An 18,602-nucleotide genomic window follows, 5' to 3' on the forward strand; every position below is an offset into this window, starting at 1 on the left:
GTTAATTTTGGTTAGTAAATGTGTTGCACATATTAATAATCTATATGTCAGTATGGTCTTACTTCCACTTTCCTCTGAAAAATATCAATATCTGTAGTACCAAAAAACAGATCACTATCCAAGAAAAGAGAATACAAATAAAATATTACAAAGCCTTAATAAAAACCATAGCGATACCTAGAAAAAACTCAAAAGAAAACCAATTTTGTTCAAGTAGCACCACCGGCTGAAGTGAGTACACAATGAAGTCAAAATTAACTAAACCTTAAAAACACAGAAAAGAGATACAGCAAATAAGAATAATAGAGAAAACTTCTTGATATAGTGTTGCCATAGTGAAGCACAACAATTAAGCCAAAAGAATAAAAGGCAAATCTAAGCATATTTATTAAGAGGAAATCAGAACCCTGAAGAAATATATTGGTTAAATTCAGCTGATGGATCTAAGGGCAATCAAGTGGTTTCCAAAATGAGGGATCCTGTGAAAGACACAAACTCCAATGCCTTCTGTGAGGTTTTTATATATCAGAAACAGTTTTATAACAGTAGAAAGAGAGATGCTACCTCTTTCAAGAGACTTGTAAGCTCCATAAATGATTTAAAATATTCAAAAAACTATAACAAGCACACATGTCATTATACACTTGTCCTAACTCATAAAATGCACAACGCCAAGAGTGAATCCTAATGTATTTTGGGTGATCATGATGTGTCAATGTAGGTTCATCGGTTGTAACAAATGTCCCACTCTAGTCAGGGATGTTGATAGTGGGGGAGGCTGTGCATGTGCGGAGAGAGCAGGTATATGGGAAATCTTTGTACCTTCCACTGAATTTTGCTGTGAACCTAAACCTGCTCTAAAAATAAAATCTGTTCAAAAAAAAAAAAGCACACAGACATCTGAATGGAATTATTTGTTTTCTTCCTCTCTATTTTAAAGGGGACGTGTATCTGATGGAGTTTTTAGATAAAGGGAAATGGAAAGTTAGGGATATGATTCGAGGCATTGTCAATCTGTGTTCTTATTCATTATAAGAAATGCTATTCATAGAGTCCCAGTTTTAAAAGCAATAAAACAATCTTTCCTGGACTACCTAATCAAAAATAGATGGTTAGTCCTTTTCTTAAATAATTATAAACAAAAGTGGCTTAACTGTAATTCCTCAACATCAAGCCACTGCTACCCAATTAGAAGCAAATGTTTCAGAGGAAAATTTTAATTCATTTTACATACAAATTTGCTGTGAGTCATAATTAGGGCAATGCAAATTAAAACCACAATGAAACACTATGTTACACCCACTAGACCGGGAAAAATTAAAAAGTTTGACAATACTACAAAGTATTGGATGTGATGTAATGGAAACCTCGGACGTTGTTGGTTGGTGGGGGGAGTATAAATTGGTACAGGCACTTTGATTGCTAGGATCCTGAAATCTCACTTGTAAATATATTCCCTAAAGAAACTCAGACACGTGTGTACCAGGAGATATGTAAAAAAAAAAAAAAAAAATTCGTTCATTTCTTCATTGTTTGTAATAGCAAAATGGTGGAAGCAATCCAGATGTCCCTCAGCAGGAGAAAGTATAAATACATTGTGATCCATTCTTGTTATGGAATACTGCAACAGTGAAAAGAAAAAACCACAGCTACACGTTAACACTGATGCTTCTCCAAAACATAGCCCTGAACGAAAGAAGTAAGTCTCTGAAGACTATATTCAGAACGATTCCACTTCCGTAAAAGCAAAAATTAAAACAACAAAACTAAATAATATATTGCTTAGAAATTCATATATATGTGATAAAAAAGTAAAGCAAGAGAATGACTGGTACAAATTTAGTTTAATGGCTTACTTTTGGGGACATGTATGTGACTTAATCAGGGAGGAACATGATGGACAAAATGGCTTCTAGATATACAGGTATTTATTTATATGCATGAGATTTTAAAAATTATAAAAAGTTTTTGTAGAACAGTATGCAGAGTATGATTCCTTTGAAATCATGGATTCGTTGTGAATCTATGGATCAAAATACATAAAAATGCAATGTGCTTCAAATAGGTCAGAGGGGTTGGGTGGGAAATGCAGCTGCCTCACACAGTACTGATCCAATTTGAAAGTTCACTTCCTTTTGTTAGAATATTGTTAAGATTAGACCTCTTTTAAGATTTTACAGTTAAATCATAGTCATATGCACAATTTAAACACTTTGAACTTTACAAATATGATTTAGGTGTGTGAATTCTATTTGACTTTAGTTTACTTTCCTAGTTAAATGGAGGAAGTTTTGGAACACCAATGATGAACAACCCATGAATCAATGTATATGTGTGTCTGTGCGTGTGTGTGTGTGCACTTACCCCTGGGTCCAATGAAAGAGAAAAAGGTCAGTAAAGTTGTATGTATTTTGGATTATTATCAAATTCCTAAGACTTTTAAGTTAGGATGATTCAGACAGGGAAAATCTGTCCCCCGAATCAGAAAACTAATAATTCTCAAAGCCAGAATCAGAAGGGAAAGTAATAATCTCTTGTTATTTATGTGTAGTTCACTGTGAATTTATACTTACTGCTTCATTATTTAGAAAGAGAATGACTTGATTTAAACATGTGCCTTGTTCACTCTTTTGTTATTGTAAATTTGAACCTTATGGTGTTGTTATGTCTTATGCTCACAATGTCCAGACTTCGGGAAAGAGAAAGCTGCTTTGAGGGCACACAGGGATCATTTAAACATCACCTCCCTCTGTGTGCTGAGCCACCCCAGACTGATTCCAGGAGGTCTGGAATGAGAAGAAGGACTTGCATTTTACCAAACAGCTTTGCTGCTTTAAATGTGGTGTGATTGATTAAAGTAGCCCAATTTCTGGGCTACCTTTTGAGAAATTGTCCTAGACAAAGACCTGTCAGTAGGTCAGATTCTACGAACCCTCCAGTCAAAGGGAGAGTCATTACCTTGAGCAATTGGGTCCAAGTGTTAGAAGATGATTACCACCCAGGAGGTAGTGTTTGCTTCTCACAACTTCTTCATAAACAATCTTCACCTCTTATCAGAAGAAATAACCCCTAGGCTTAACACTCACCTCCATTCCCCAAACAAAAGAGCAGACAAAGTTTTCCTATCAGAAATGTTAGACCAAGCAGCTGGAAGGCATTTGCATATCAACTTTGTGTGCATGGCCATGTATCCAAACTGTCTCCACATCTTAATTGATGCAGTTCAGTGCTGGATTTTTATTTCCTAACCTTTCCGGTGAATAAAATATGTCTTATTGAACCAATTTATCTTTATCTTTTTATAGCCTTTCCTTTTATCTTCTTTCTCATTTCCTTTTTGTTCTGTTCACTCCCCTTTTCTTTCTCTGGTTTCTTTTACTTCCAAATGCCATTCTTCACTCTGGTTTTATATCAGTCTTTTACTCAGTAAGCAATAATTACTAAGATAAATACATTGTTACAGTCATATAGCTTTATTCTCTAGGTGAGAATTCTGAATCTTCTCTGTTCTCTGTTCTCCTGATTGGTCCTTAACTCCGTAATTGTTCCTTTCATTTCTAGTTTCATCAACTTCTGAGTAAATCTCCTAACATTTCACCTCGCCATTTACCAAGACACTGTCACCAGACCTGTAACAAAATGCAGTGTCCTGATTTTACTCCAAGGGACAAAAGTTTAGGGTGTGTAAAATTTTTAAATTATATGTTTAAAAACATACAATTAAAAATGTGATACATGTAAACACAGAGAGCTCATCCACTCCTTTAGAAATAAATGAAGTGAGGACCTACTTAGTAAAAGAAATCAGTTAAAATAAGACCAATCAGACAATTGTTAACAACATTTGTTTGTGGGCAACAATATGAATTAAAAAATTGATTTAAGGTCATATTTCACGCTATAGACTAGCTAGTTATGTCTCTGGTGTTACTAGCAATCTCCTGGAATAGAGATCCTTAACATAATCAAGGTGATCTAGCATATTTAAGAGCTGAAGAACTACTAAAACAGATATGAGTTTTATTCTATACCCTTAAATCCACTATTCAATAGAGAGTCAATTGTAATAATTAGTGAAACTGTTATAAATTGACAGAAACTTTTTATACTTAATTTAGGATCAGACAGTTAGTCAGGCTTCAAAACATCTGTTTTCATCCTACAAGTAACACCATATTAGAAAAGGCTCTCAAGAATATGTGGTGCCTCTGCAGAATCTGAATGAGAGGGAACAAATCTTTTGGCAACGCCTTTTTCTGAACAGGACTACTGGGAGTACCCACTTGTCACTGTAGGGACTGATATTAGCTTGAGAAAGTGTGAAGTGTCTCTGCTCAGTGTGACAAAGTGATCATTTGTGCATTCCAATTTAATTGCAAAGTACTTGAATTAAAAATTCTATCAAGGTTTTTATTCTGTAAAGTTTATTTTTAAGTGCCTTTTCCACCATTTCATCAAGCCCATCTAGATTAGAAATTGTCACTCTTTTGTCTTTTAAAAATTATTTTGTTCAGTTTTATTTTATTATTATTCTTGTCTATTTTAAGCTACTTGGTGGAAAATGGGTTGTAGAATATTGGGTTCTCATGCTATGTATAAATATACCAGAAATAAATTGAATGTAGACTAATTCTTAAAACAAAATACAGTTTTTGTAAGGACATTATTATCATTTGTGATTTCTAATAATAACTATTTGAAAGCATATTATTCAATAATGACCACATCAAATGAATTCAGAAAGTTCTGGAAGACTTAAAGAAAAAGGTATTTTACAATTTACTTTTTACGTTTTGAGCAATACTTCATTTCGGACAGAGAGTTGCTTAATCTAAACTAGTTTGTTGCTTACGGTTTAAAATCCATCAGTGTGTTAATATGTGGTGATAATACATTGAAGCAAAGTAAAATTACAACCTTGATGTATTTTATATGCCTATTTTCCCTGAAATCTCTGGATGTATTTTGAGGATTAGTCTTTTTCTCAAATGAAAATTGCTGTTTCCCTGAATGATACACATACCTCGGCTCAGAAGGAAAAATAACTCAATTGTGATATTTCTAGGTGAACGGACAATTAGTATTCTGAGTCTCAAACACATGGAGAATTTAAAATAGAAAAGAAAAGTATTGCTATAACTTGTGATTTGTGTCAATTCAGAAGACATATTTTATGAAAATCCATCATGAGGCTCTCAAACAAATCATGATTTTATTTAATGACAAATATATATTTCAATTTATAAAATAGTCCTTTGGCTTTTCAGTATGGAAAACTTGCAAGACTGTACGATGACGAAAGGCCATTGACAGTTGGCATTCTTTTTAGAATTATCTTTAAATATTTACGAATCAACAAATCAACACTTTAAAAAGCTTTATAAATTCCAGATTAACAAACGTAACACATCAATTATTGAGCAGATGTAGAATTTTTGGCAATTAAACAGACCTTGTATTTAACCATATATGCTTTTTTAAAAGATTGATTTACTTTCTTTTGATTTCACTGCTAAGTTTTTCTTCTCCTTCTATAGCCTTAGTGCTATTGTCCAGAAAGGCAATAGGAATGGAGTAAGACTTTGTTGGGAAGCAACAGTTGGCAAGTCTGCCAGTTTCAACAAGAAATTCTGCCAATTTCAGGCATTCTTTGGCCAGTTGGGGAAATGCTCCAACATTTTGTGTTAAAATACTGAGCAACCTTCTCATTTACCCTAGTTTGAAAGGTCACTCTTCAGAATTCAGTGAAACCTGAACACTAAACACATTACAGAAATCATCTCTACTAATTTATTTCCCTTTACAGAAGTAGTGAAGGGATAAATATTAGGTCGATTTAAGAATAATAAAATGGTAATTACTTTCTGAACTTTTCTCTTTGGCAACGTGTCATGGTTCTAACACCTTCAGAATCTCAGCTCCAGCATCTATTGCATAAAGACTGGTATAAAGAAACATAGTCCTTCATTTAATCATTTATTAAGCAATTGTTAAGCACCAACCATGGGCAGGCACTTCTCTAGGTGCTCAGGACATGTTGTGGAACAAAACCAGGCAGAAGTGTTCTACTTGCAAGTTAGTAGTATGGACAGAAAGTAAACAATAATGTAGAAAATATGTAAGTTATAGTGAGTGGTTTGCTGCAAAGTGAATGGCGTTACAGGAAAAAGCTAGGACAAACTGAAATAGATGAAGATGGGCAAGAGGGTTGTGGTAGTGTCAGTATAGGTTGATTCTAAATAGTGATTAGGTTAAGCCCCGTAGAAAAGTTTATATCTGAGCAAAGACTACAGGGAGGAAAGAGACCTAGCCATACGGATACCTGGGAGAAGAGCGTTCTGTGCTCATTAAAAGAAACCCACGGGTAACTTTTAATCCTCCTTTAGATAATGTGTTTACCTGCCTTTGAATTAGAGGTACTAGCAAGATATAAACTTGTCTGGAGGTGAAGGACTCAACAAAACGAAGCAATACTAACATCTGGAATCCAGGAACTATAGACCCACATATAAGGAAAATGAACACTTTTTTCATATTCAGGTGCTATAATGATGCATATGTGATGAAGAGTAGAGAAAAGGGGAGAGATAAACTTAGGAAGTTACTCGGTTAATTCACTCAAATAAGTATTCCTTCATTAATTTCTATTATCATCTTATATCAATAAAGTAATACAATGCACAATGATCTTTGTTGCCTGTGACAAATTTGATTTAATTCCAAAGAGTTATTCAAATTGGAATGGATATACTGTGCTAGCTCTTCAGATAGAAAAGCTTATACATTGTATTTGCAGACTGTTTCCCTTCCACGTTTATAACATTATGCAATTATGTCTGGAAGAAAAACATAGACCAGGATGTGGGGAAACCCTTGAAGTCTAAACGATTTTGAGTAATTAGGAGCAGAATGTTGTCTAAATGTAAAAGTCTAACTTTTTTTTGTTAAGTACGTGCTCTTTCAGGACCTACAGCATAGTTAGACTTAATGAAACCCTCTGAGGACAGACTGAGCTGGAGTCTCTTATTTCTAAGTTAGGAACCCATGAACTAGATTTATTTAGCTTATTGAGGTCTCCACCTTCAGAAACTACACGTAACATTAAAAGTTTTGAGCATATAGTCTTTTATGGTATGCACACTACTAGAATTGAGATAGCTGAGAACTTGTAAGCTTAAATATGCAGTCCTTTATGATACTGGAGTGGTGACAGTTGAGAACTTAGTGAACAAACAGCTTTCAGGGTTAATCTGAAAAATTACACAGTTAGTGGATTTTTAAAGGATGTTTGAGTGATACTAAAAAAGCCCTCTTTGTTAATTTTGGTGTATTTATTTTGAAGGAAGTAGGCAGGAATATGGCTCACAAAATATGGACATATATTAATTTTATGATCAAAAAGACTGAGTAAGTCTCTTGGAATAATTTTTGAACTGATAACATGGAACACGGCACAGGAAATCCTTTTGGAAAATGTATAATTAAGGAAGTTAACTCATGTGAGGAACTCAATTAATTAAAGTATTAAACAACATTTAGGAAAGTCATTTTATGGGTTTCACCCTTCAGTTTGTTCCCGACCTTAATACTTGTTCATATCTCATTGGAAGGCCTTCCTGTTCAAATTAATGAAACCAAACATTCTTCAAAGTTTTATTCTTAAGAATATCATTTTCTTTAACCACATTCTTTTTGTCTTAAAAAGGAACAATTTCTGATACACAACCATGACCTTTGAGATGGATTTAGATGCAAGGAAATATTTCTGTTAAAGTATGAAATGTCAGAATTAGAAGCAGTTGAAAAGATGCTTTAGAATATCTTAACCAAAGCACATACAATTCAGTAGAATCCATTAGATTGTTCTTCACTTCAGGTGGGGTTTTATTTTTTTTGATGTGTCATCTGTAATCCAAGGTTTCCTAAATATCATAAATATATACAGAAAATATCTGATTTATCAGGTTTTGTCATTTTAGAAAACACTCTAGTTACGGAATTCGGTCTTGATCTTGTGACAAGACGAAAAATAGAGTATCGGCCAGCAGCACAGATCAAGAGTTCATGCTTTAATCAGCACCGTCTTACACTGAACTGAGGTGGAGCTGATGTTGTCCAGAGCCCGGGTCCTGTCTTGCTTACCTTTGACCTCTAGCATGGAGCCTGGCACATTGGGAGCACTTGCTAAACCGAGGATCATGATGTTTAACCCTAGCACCCCCTAACAGCAAGAATGGCACAGTTATATGAGTTAAAACACGGCTGTTCTCCGACAGGATGAAATTCTGTTGTGAACAGAAATTTCCCCATTTAAAATATACTGTAATGAGAACACATTTTAGTTTGCTAAGAATAAGAGCAATTCTGGAAGGTCCTATGTGGATCACGTAGAGGAAAACATGCTACCTTTCTTTTTGAAGTGTAGAAGTCTTATAGCCTTTTATATTTCTTTACCCTCCTCTATTTACAATATAATTATTTTAAACATTTACTCTACATTCATTTAGAACCACATCAGACTGCCCATCTCCAAAAAAAAGCCCTGAACAACTGGAGAATATATACCATGCTATGGTTGGATGACTAAACATTATTAAGTTGTCTATCCTTATAAATGTAACTGGTGAGTTCACTGCAATTCCAATGATCATTCCTGTAGGAACGTTTTAAGAATTCCCAAGTCTAAAAGCCTATAATTGGGGGAAGAAAAAGAGCAAATATGTATGAATCCCCTCCTAGCTGTGGTGGTTAATTTTATGGGTTAACTTGGCTAGGCCTATGGTGCACAGTTGTTTGATCAAACACTGGTCTAGATGTTGCTGTGAAGGTATTTTGTAGATGTGACATCCGTTGACTTTAAGGAAATTGATTACCCTCAGTAATGTGTGTGAGCCTCATCGAATCAATTGAACGCTTTAAGAGCAAACACTGCAGTTTCCCAAAGAAGAAGGAATTCTTCTTGAAGATTTTTTTTTTTTCCATGCTGCTGGACACCTGAGGCCAGAAAGTAGCTCCTGGGCATTTGCTTTGGAGGAACATGAGGATTAGGTAGGTGCAGGTGACAGAACTTAGTGGACGGAGAGCGGTGCAGAAAGGAAGATGGGAAATTAACAGTTGCAGATTCTAGCTACCATGTTGCTTTCCCCCCGTCCCCCCCCCACCCCCGAGCCCTGCAGTATTGCCCTCTGGTTGATGGAAATAATGTTATGGGCCATTTGTTTCTGATGTCCATGTCTGTTTTTTGAGTGCTCAGATACTTATAAGCTGAGGTGGCTGAAAAATATACACATATAATTTACCTCATTCTAAAAAAATAATTATTTGAATTAATTAGCATAGGTTCATAAATAAGAGTCTAAGAACTCTTAATGGATCCATCAAAAAGGAAGATCCCATGAAACTCACCCAACTCTATGCAAATGAGAGGCCTTATGAATGCAGATGAGTTTACTTTGTCTGGAGAGAGAGTTTATAGTTTTAATGACATTCTCAATGTGGGCTATAATTACTAAAATATTAAAAAACAAGTTTTTAGAATAAATTATCTTAAACCAAAACCTAAATGAGTGTTTACCATCCTATTGCACAGGTACTCTTTCATCATGTTTTTGAAATATAATGTATAAGAAAATATGTGTCTACCATTAGGCAGTAGTAAGAAGTCCCTGTAATAAAGACATTTTTACAAAAACAAAATAAGCACCAAAAACTTGGAGCCCTACAAATTGAGTTTAATCTGGTCATTCTTAATGTTCTTTTAATTTTGAGCTTCTGCAGCTGTTATACTAGTCAAAACTAAAAATTTCCTGGTGAACATCTAAATTTGTCTCTCATGTACTAAATTCCACAAAATCCATGCAAGCAACAACAATAAATTTACTTTTATTATCTTGTGTTAGAAGAGATTGAGTTTAAATTTGGTGGATCGTTGTCCTCATTCAACTTTGTGCATAATCAGTAATAAGAGGGCTAATAGTAGGTAATACACAATAGCACAACAAAATAGGATTTGGAGTCACAATGGACGTAAGTTCAAGTTGAAGATTTGTCAATGATGATTGACTTTGGACTCACCACGTACTTCATTGAGCTTAATGTGTAAAAAAAAGAAAAAGCAATAATTTCTTTTTAATATACCTTTATAAACTGTTAGTATGAGACACTTTTTAAGTGCTCAAGTTCTATAGAAATGGTGATTAATATCAGTTTTCTTAGATTCTGGCATATATCATATATGGCAAAAGTGTGATCAGTCTAAAAGTTGTGGTCACAAACCACACACGTCCCTGTCTGTGAAGAGGTTGTATTCTGTCTGTGTGTTGACTGGAATGAGCTTTTGTGTGGAAGCAAGTTATGTCCTCAGTCCTGTTCACAGAAGATTTATGATGAGCACTAACATTGTTGGAGACCTACTAAGTGCCAAGTGCTGTGCTAAACATTTTCTATGTATTGTTTCCTGGATTCCTCACCAAACCCTGTAAAGCAGTATTATTGACACTTCCATTTTGTTGATGAGAAAGGGGAACTAAGAAGTGGTGAATTTGGGGTTCATGTGCCAATGATCTGAAGCCAAAGTCCATTAAGCTGCACTTCTGCAATATAGCTCATATTTTAACTGTGGTATATTAGGTTTTTTTTTCTTTTCATTTTTTGCAGTTGATAAGAAGGAAGTGGGAAACAAAAGCATGATTTTTAAAAAAATTCCTGCTGATCACACAAACTCACAGACTAACCTGGGAACCTAAGATTATTTACTCTGTCATTGTTTCAGCAGAATGACGCATTCTATGCTTTAACCTAAGGTTCTGGGAATAGCATCCATTGGCTCTAGGGAGGACGAGGTACCAGGAACCAATTGGAAAGGGAAGCAGACTTGTTGAGAGTATGAGGTCTGGAGCCAGCTGGCCAGGATTCAAGTCCTGGCTTTGCCATTTGATAGCTATGTGACCTTGGGCAAATTTACTCAAGAGCTCTGTGCCTTGGTTTTGGAGTTTCTTATCTGCAAACAAAGATACTAATAATATTTCCTAGGGTTTTTGGGAAGATTAAATGAGTTTATACATGAGTAATTAATATTGTACATGGCACATGGTGAACTCTCAAAGAAATTAGCTAAATAATCTCGGCAGCAGCAAACCATTTATTAAAAGAAGTTTTCTTGGGGCTGGCCTGGTGGCATAGTGGTTAAGTTCGCATGCTTGCTTTGGCAGCCCAGGGTTTGCAGGTTCAGATCCCAGGTGCAGACCTACACACTGCTCATCGAGCCATGCTGTGGTGGTTTCCCACACACAAAACAGAGGAAGGTTGGCAGAGATGTCAGCCCAGCAACAATCTTCCTCACCAAATAAATAACTAAAAGTGGTTCTCTTGTATGAGTGCAGTGTGGAAAGATGAGCCCACTGCTAACTTCTGGAGGGAGAGCTGCTGTAGGAAGGCAGACTCTCCTGTTTGAGGCAAAAAGAAGTTTTTGTCCCTCAGGGATATTAGGATATATGTGTCCAATAGCGCATCCTTCCTCTAAAACGGTCAAGGACCAGAGGGTAAAGCTGACAATAAATATATACATCTATGCGAATAAACCTGACAAGTTCCAGGATATTTTAGTTAATTAACTGGGACTTAACGAAATTGTGTTGAACACTCTTAAAATGTAGCAATGTCTTTACTACACATGACATGAATGCTGTCTAATTGTACTCCATTCCAGGCAATTGCTTCAAACCACCATTATATCTAAATTTCTAAAACACAAATGCATAAGTTATATTTTTTTGCCTTAGCTAATAGATTATATCGGCATATTTTTTTAAAAAGTTTTAAATCCAAATTATTGACAACAAATTTTTAGAGAAAAATCTGTAGATTGATTAATAACATGTAAACGTTACTCTAATATTAGGTTTCCATTATCTAAGTAAAAACAAGTCTCCTATTTCTGCCTCACATTTGAAAATAACTACAGAATTAAGGGAAAAAAATCATGGTTTTGTATTGATGACATTCTTTTCCCATAGTTTTAATTCTCCTTATTTTTGTTATAACTTTATTCTTTTCCAGTACTTACCAAAGTTTCAATTTTTTTCTTCAAATTATCCTTGGAAGGCAGATAAAACTGAGATTTACACACAAAATATCTGCATAACAATTGGTCTCAGGTTCATTAGTGGGCATGGGTTCAAATTAATATTCATTTGTAAAATTTGTGAAATCAGTACTTGGAGATAAGACAAGTTTATCTTAGTTTTGGTCGATAAAACCTAGACCATGTGCTCATGAATATGCTGATAATCCTCCCCATGAATAAGCTGTAAGGAGAGGGGCACTCTGGTAAACCAGCTGGTTACTATTTCATTCTATCACTGCTATTGAATACACGACATGGAATGGTCAGGAGTCTCTATGGTTTTATGAGAAACACAACTGAGCTCAGGTTAACCTAAACCTGAATAGAGAAATACCAACAGATTTATACAAAAGTTTATGCCACCTTACCGTTTTTCAAGTTATGTTCCAAGTTAAAGGAAATAAAATTTCTCTGAAAATTGGGCTCCATCCAATAACCTCAATAAAGTATAGAGCTCCAGCCTCAATACCATAGGGATGGTATTTATTTATGTAGATTTATGTTGGGTTGAGTTGAGATTTCTGTTCTTTTAATTGGTAGTAAGGTAGGAAACATATCATACATTTAATTAAAACCATGAAGCAATAATAAGATAAACCTTCCTTTACATTTTAAAAGTAAATACACTATTTTGACCATTTTTGCAAACAATAATATTAATGTGTTAGTTTTGCATAATACTATCTCTTTTAAGTTAACGAACTAGTTTAAAGGGAAAAAAGGAACAAAATATGGTCTAGGAAAATATTTGCAACTTATCATCTGATAATAATACTAGTAACCTAATAAACGTAGACCCTAATTCAGTTCACAGCCAGAGATTCCATTTTATTTTCTAATAATAATAAGTAAGACTTCTATTACGTCTTTAAAAATTAAATTCACTTCTTTGTTTTTTGTAAAATAACATTAAATTAAAAAACTAATTTGATTTTAAGATTACTCAAATATGGGAAAATTCAGATTATTTGATCTAATCTGATTTAATGAACAATATTATAATCCTAATTAGACATGAAAAAACAATAATCTGGATTTATTGAGGACTTTTCTGTTTAAATTGGAATGGCAATAGAATGTATAAAAATATATTTTCTATTATTTAAATGGGTTTTGTTGATTTAATTATCACATATCTAATCACGTGTTCTCTTTTCCTGAATCACACTAGACCAATATTTATATTCCAAATTTTACAAGTAAATGTATTCTACCTATTATTTCTTCAATTTTGCACTAATGAAGACTATTTACCTTCAAAATTATAAACCAATTTATAAGTAGGTGAACTAAAATTAAGATGTGAAAACTATCCGGATACTTTGATTGCATAACTTCTATTCTTAAAAGAATTTGGGCAGAAATGGTTGTCTATGTGAATAAATGGGAAAGATATTGAGATATCTGTTTGGTACACAGACCTGATCTCGTGTTTCTGGTCAATTTTTATTTTCCACCTAAATGCATCAAAACGTTTTCTGATATTAAATGAGAGGATTTCTTGAAATAATAGTGCAGCATGCTAGAAGTACTTTGGTAGAAAAAGAGATCTTTCCTGAGAAATTATAAACATTTATAGTTCACACATGGACTTCAAAACCAGACACAGACAAATGTTTTAAATAGCTGTGCACTGATTTTCCATCTTAAGTGTCTTCCCTGATCGTCTGATTGAGACAAGAACTGAGGTGCTTCAAACTTGACTCTCTGAGTGTCTTTCATTAACACCATTGGAATGATACAGCTTATGTTTATGGGTTAAAAGCTTCTCTGAATCCTAAACAGAGATAAGGAAGAAAGCCAATTTTGACTTGAAATAATGTTCTTTGAATATATTTGTTTTCTGAAAAGTTGACACCATAATCATATCTCCAAAAACAGAATTATTTTTTCAAGCTGCATTCAAAGTCATACCTAAGAGTATGAAATGTTTCGTTTAGTGAATGCATATTTTGACCCTTTAAAAATCATTTTGTTCATTTATCTATAAAAGTTTCTAAGGCAGTTCTTAAAAATTAAGTTAATATCAAATTTTAACCATGGAGATAAAAATTAAAAGCAAAATATTGTTATAATGGTTACACAATGATCTAAGTTAGAAATATCTAATACTATTAACTGAAGTCTGATTAGTTTTTACGTGTTTTTCAAAGAATTTTTCCACATTAACATAAAGCATATAAGGTAATCTTTTTTGTCTTAATATTATTTTGAAATTTTTATTGAAATAAACTTCTTTTATGTCTCAAATAATGCTAAAATATCTACCAGTGAATGTGAATATTCTCATCAATATGTTAGGGTATTGACTCCCTTTAAACCTGTTTGTATCCTGGGCATCATTGGTGAGTAAAGGACATACACCTTGAACGTGTATGTAACATAATTTTTAAAATTTCAGACCGAGTTCTAATTTATTTTTAATTTTCTGTTATTCCAAGTTTTTCAAAGTGAATGAGTAATTTTACATATTACAAAAATTTACATATTTTAACTAATCAAATAATATTTTGGCATACGCTAAGCTATATTAGGAAAAAAAGACAGTGTAGCAATAACCAAAAGCATATTTCTTAAAGACAACTGAATAGTACAGGTATAACATATTTCAGCTCACATTATTCATATAATTTCTCAACTCTGTGCTTCATTTTACATATTTAGAATTGGGCTTAGACTCTGTGCATTAATTTTATGATCCTATAGGGTACTATCATCCAGAAAAAAAATGAATTCTTTGTGACTGAAAGCATGCATTGATACTCTGATATTCTCTTATCATTAAAGAAAGCAAACTTTAAAATATGAATTCTTATTTCAAGCTTTCAATTATTTTCTCAAATATTGTCTTTGCCTAATGACCCTCAATATTCATTGCCTACTGTTTTTAACAGTATTTTTTTGAAAGATAAAGATTATAAGCCATACTATTAGTACAGTTACAAAAATTTAATTAAATTATGCAATAAAATTATGTTTTTTGGGCGAGCAATTAAATAAAACTTAGAGAAGTTTGGGGAGTTCCTTATTATAAAGTATGATATTAACTTGATATTAGTATCATACCTCCTTCTAAAGAATAATCTCAATTAAAAATTATGCTATTTTAATTTTTGTTACTAACCCATGGCATTGGGTTAGGCATTTAATGTGTTCTTTCCATTTCCTCCTCTCATGATCTAATGACTATTTACAAAGTCATATTCTAAAAACACTTTTTCCATTTCTACACGTGTCAGGGAACTCAATACAATTAATGATTGAAAGGAGATAGGAAATCAGCTACAATATTTTTAAATCAGATTTAATTGAAGTTTTCATTATTTGGAGAAATTTGTGGAAAAACTGAGTAGAAAATTATGAAGGAGTTACTCAGAATGAGTTTGTAGTCCACTGCTAACGTGCCGGATTATGGGTGATTAAGCACAGGATTTCTCCGTTGAAGGACATTTTGCAGAGTATAATTTCATTTAGGTATGAAAATACATGTAAATTATGTCAAACCATATACTTGAACACAAATCTGACATCCAACTTTTTCTTGGCAACAAATTTGTGATATCGCTATACCAACAACTTATTAAAGAGACACTAGTTTCTTAAATTGCCCAGGACAGTCTGTACTGTTGAAAGAAGCATTAACAGATGTTTCATCTCAACATTTCAGTAAGTTTTATTCTGGAAATTCTTTTTTTTTTTTAAAAATACCCACTTTAATTTCTCTGTTTAATAATTTGATATAATTATTTGGGAAAACTGTTAGTTTTCTTTATCCACAATTATCTCAATATCACACCCTCCCCCCAAAGCTTGCAGAGGGATACCAGACAAATTGAAGTAACACATTCTATTAGCTAAAGATTTTTGAAGTTAGAGTTAATATAGAAATCTGAACATTTTCTCACCCCTAGCTGTTTTTTTCCCTTTGTAGCCCACCCCATGATCCGATGCAGCGGAAACAGTTCAGAGTTAGCAAAAGAGAGATTTAAACACATCTGGCAACAACAAACAATGAAAATTCCATTAGTTCAATAGTTAGAGATGTGTGTATAAATAGAGGTGAAATGAAAATAGAAGGCAAATATAACAAATCCAAGTGATTACTTTTCTTTTAATTCTCCATTGTGTTCAACAGCTGAGTGAGTGAGACTCTGAGACCCCGTAAATAGTTGTTCTTTCACCTCTTTCATAGAGGACTGATTATATGGAAAGTTTAAAGACCCCTCCTGGGGGAAAAAATGTTTTCCTGCTGTCAAAATTCAATCTTAGCTAGTAGCAGCTAATTTTAAAAGGCATTGTTCCTTGATTAAGATGTTTGTTCAGAAGCATGCCTTTTAATGCATTTAGGTTTTTATTACTTGCTAAATTTATTTTCTAGAATATCACTGCACATAATATTATCTCATAGTAGTAGATTTTGTATACATCTTGGGGTAACATACTGTGGTTTCTTTAACGTGAAATAAATGAAAATATGTTTCAACATCATTTCAACGTCACTAAATTCTGTAGTAGAAACATTGTCAAACTACATGAGAACACTACTCGGAGTAAATATATTTGTTGTGAATAATGTACTTACCCAGCACAGCTCCTAAGGAAATTCTTGGTGAGATATTCTTAGGATGGAATTTGATTTTCTGAGATTCCGCAGGGGAGATTTACCCCCAGGCTAGGTGGGGAAGAGAGAGAGCCTTGCAATGTGATCCTGCAGGCAGGGTGAGGTCCAGTTAGCAGAGCTGGATGATCCTAAAGCAGGAGGTGACACTCTTTGCTGGAGAGAGAGGACTGTTCTGAGTAGATTGGAAGTGTTGTCACATTGTATGTGCTCAGCAGCAGAAGGGAAACATCAGAGCTTCCTGTTACATCACTCTGACCCCGCCTGCAGTTAGTGTTAGGTTACTTTCTTTCTCAAATAGCATTCCCCAGGAAAGCAGCACTCCTTTCTTCTTCTGAGACAAGAGCAAGATGCAGCCTGAACAGACAGAGATCATATGCTGTATGAATACATTGTGAGCAGCAAAAGCTGGCTGGATTTCACCTTGACTGAGTTCTGTTAGAACTTGCCAAACAGAGCTGCCTGTGATTTGAAGGAAATCTGAATGTAACATTCTACTCAAAGAGTTAAAGGAATCACGAGAGTGTGTGTGCGTGTGTGTGCTGAATTATACCTGACAAAGCATCGAGGACATTTTTTGTCTAACGTGTCTATCTTTGTAAATGAACACAGAAAAATAATAACTGCTCCCATCGTAATTAATTCTATGATCTGACTCATTAATTTGGAGCACTCCTAATCAGAGCTCTTCCTTGATCAGTTTTCCATAATTAATGACAAAACTTTATCCTGTATGTTTTTCAACTTTTTTTTACTTTGTTCATGACATAATTACGTATGTGTGTCATAAACAAAACATTTGTGTGTGTGTATATGTTGTGTGTGTATATATATTCATATACGTAGAATTATTTTTCATTATCTATAAGTAGACATTTTAGAGAAAATACCCCTTTGAGAATATATTCATAAGACTAAAATAATTGTACATATTTTTAAATATTGGACTTAATTATGCTATCACCTATGAAATAAAAAAGCAATTTATACTACAACACTTATACCTCAAAATAGCCTTAACAAAAATGCAGGTAATTTATAAACATAATATTATGAAACAATGTAAAATGTGTAACATACATTAATTTTTTAGAAAAAGTTCTGCCTCAAAATATAATTTTATTCTAAATGTGTTTAATGAATCATTGGAAACTATCAGGGAAGAAAATTTTAGATTTGAAATGCACTTGTCTTTTGATAATGAGGTAAATCTGTGAGATACAGCAATAATTATAATTGCTGAAACCTCTACACCATTGAAAATCACTTAATTTATCTGGGCATCAATTTTTTCTTATCGGTAACTAGAAGAGATGGATCAAATAATATCTAAAATCCCTTCTATCTCTAAGACTTTGAATCAACAAATTATGTAACATTTAGAAATAGATAAGACATTGTAGTGATTATTCAATTCTTAGTAAATTTGAGATCAGAGGCACTGAGAAATGGGGAAGTCATTGCAATTCAGGAACAAAATGAGATGCTCACACTCTGTAGACTAACAAAGGAGGACAAGGCAACATGAATTAAAGGGATATCATGTCTCCGAAGCAGTATGCTCCTGTTGTCATTTTTATTACCTGGATCCACGGAAGAAACTTACCACACAATCTTTGATATTAAAGTCAATAGGATCAAGGTCAATAAAAATACATACATGCAAAAAATAGGGTACATACCAATCTCCATCAATTATACTTAAAAGACTTCTAAGAAACTGAATTCAAACCTATTTGGTTCTTAGGAGAGAGAAAATAACCAGAGGAGTTAAACAGCCAGGTTATAGAATATTGTATTTCCAGTTATGGCTTGGTCTTGCTTTGCCTTGGGAGGCTGCTGAGGTGTACCTCATTTTGA

The 18,602-nt window shown here is 33.7% G+C and overlaps 1 protein-coding gene across 3 annotated transcripts in view; it reads right to left on the minus strand.

The window, feature by feature from the left end:
- The window catches only part of CALCRL (calcitonin receptor like receptor), a 103,243-nt gene extending 86,071 nt beyond the window's left edge, over positions 1–17,172 (minus strand). Inside the window, exon 1 of one of the 3 annotated variants that reach the window (XM_008518558.2) lies at positions 16,707–17,172. The gene's annotated coding sequence lies outside the window, so the exon portion shown is untranslated. The remainder of the gene's footprint in view (positions 1–16,706) is intronic. The other 2 variants (XM_070580396.1, XM_070580395.1) reach the window with 2 other exon arrangements.
- Between the last annotated feature and the right edge of the window lie 1,430 nt (positions 17,173–18,602).

Source organism: Equus przewalskii, chromosome 17, assembly GCF_037783145.1.
Source record: "Equus przewalskii isolate Varuska chromosome 17, EquPr2, whole genome shotgun sequence".
Lineage (NCBI taxonomy): Eukaryota > Metazoa > Chordata > Mammalia > Perissodactyla > Equidae > Equus > Equus przewalskii.